Raw genomic sequence first — 1835 nt, 5'->3', positions numbered from 1 at the left:
AGTATATGTGAAATCTATCCTTTCATAATTCGTAATTCATCCTTGTATTGTTTGTTGGATTAGGTCTAACTTTCTTGACCAAACTGCGAGCGCGGAACTTTACGAGATGAAATAGGGAAAGACAGAAGATAGAATAGAACTTAAAAGGATAATTGAAGTGACTCGTCTTCGAATCTACTTTGGTTGGAGTTCGAAAAAGGAATAAAAATAAAGTAAATTCAAGGAAGAGCTTTCTTTTTTTTTTTTTTTTAACAGCCCCTTGGCAGGTCGTGGAATGCTTTTGTTCTCCTCTTATTCCATATGGAATACAATCAGTTAAAATAAGAAGGAATAGGGGAATATTCGATCGTTCACTCCAAAAAGAGGGTCCTATTGAAAAAGAAATTATCCAAAATAGAAAGAAGTTTTTTTTTTCAAATTCAATTGTTTATTTATCTCTTATTCAAAAATTTCCCTGAAAATTGAATTTCTTTTTTTCATTCAATGGGGTTAGATGATCTAGTTCTTAATATTATTACTTTACTCAATTGACAAATTCCACAACAAATCTCTTGATTCGGAATTAGGGACTCATGTATCATCTGATGAATCCACTTTCTTTTACACTTCTGTATCTTACTCTATCTTGTTTTTTAGTATTATCTAAAATAACTGATGAATTATGAATTTTCCATAACTTAGGTAAATGCTTTACCAACATATGTAGTGTAGTAAAAAAAAATAAATGGAATTTAACTCTTTCATGCTTACTTTAACTAGTTATTTTGGTTTTCTACTGGCTGCTTTAACTATAACCCCAGCTCTATTTATTGGCTTGAACAAGATACGCCTTATTTGAATTGACTGAATAATTATAATTCAGAAAAGAAAAATCTTTCTTTGGGATTCCTGGCATTCTACGACTCTTTTCCAGACTAATTAGGAATTCTTTTCTTGGTCATTGAGATTCGTGGATAATTTAGAGTACTATTTAGGGATAGATCGTACCTCTTTTTTTATCCCCTCGAACAAATCGAAATGATTGAAGTTTTTCTATTTGGAATCGTCTTAGGCCTAATTCCTATTACTTTAGCGGGATTATTCGTGACTGCGTATTTGCAATACAGGCGTGGGGATCAGTTGGATCTTTGATTGAGTCATTTTTTTTTTTTGATTGACCTCCTCCAGACCAGAGAGGAGGTCAAATTGAAATTGGAGTTACAATTCAATTTTGTTAAGTTATTTTACTCTGCTTCGACATAAAATAGATGGAATCACGCTCTGTAGGATTTGAACCTACGACATCGGGTTTTGGAGACCCGCGTTCTACCGAACTGAACTAAGAGCGCTTTCATTCATTCAAAAAGAAAATCTTTTTCTATTCCTAATGTATCTCACGTACGTATAGTCTCCACAAATTCAAGTTATACCCACTTTACTTTAATTGATCTCGTCGCTACTGCCTATAAAGAAGAAAGAAGTAATAGGTAGGGATGACAGGATTTGAACCTGTGACATTTTGTACCCAAAACAAACGCGCTACCAAGCTGCGCTACATCCCTTTTCCAAATTAAATTGTTGTACAATGCCATTGTACACAATTCCTGTCTTCTTTTCCACATCATAATTTTCTTCTTCTTTCTTTCTCTATCTATATATAGAACCCTCGTGTCATTTCTTCTTTTTGGTCTCATATAATTAAGGAATTATATACATATAAAATCCAATATAATTTCGCCTATAAAAGAAGGATTACTTTTCCTTGGTAATATATAGGAAGAAGGGGTCATCTTTTTCTTTTTTAGGGATAGGAAAATTTCGTCGATATGGTTCATTTTATATATAGCATAACAATC

At 32.8% G+C, this 1835-nt stretch overlaps 2 non-coding genes across 2 annotated transcripts; both read right to left on the bottom strand.

Annotated features, from left to right (window-relative positions):
• Window positions 1–1254: 1254 nt before the first annotated feature.
• On the bottom strand, window positions 1255–1328 carry TRNAW-CCA (transfer RNA tryptophan (anticodon CCA)). The gene has a single exon. It is a non-coding gene; the product is annotated as a tRNA-Trp (tRNA).
• A 139-nt stretch (window positions 1329–1467) lies between these two features.
• Window positions 1468–1541, bottom strand: TRNAP-UGG (transfer RNA proline (anticodon UGG)). Its single transcript has one exon. It is a non-coding gene; the product is annotated as a tRNA-Pro (tRNA).
• Between the last annotated feature and the right edge of the window lie 294 nt (window positions 1542–1835).

This window comes from Triticum urartu, unplaced genomic scaffold, assembly GCF_056163025.1.
Source record: "Triticum urartu cultivar PI428250 unplaced genomic scaffold, HENAU_Tu73 scaffold2, whole genome shotgun sequence".
Lineage (NCBI taxonomy): Eukaryota > Viridiplantae > Streptophyta > Magnoliopsida > Poales > Poaceae > Triticum > Triticum urartu.
The sequence above is the reverse complement of the archived record's forward strand: the minus strand, read 5'-3'. Positions and strand labels throughout refer to the sequence as shown.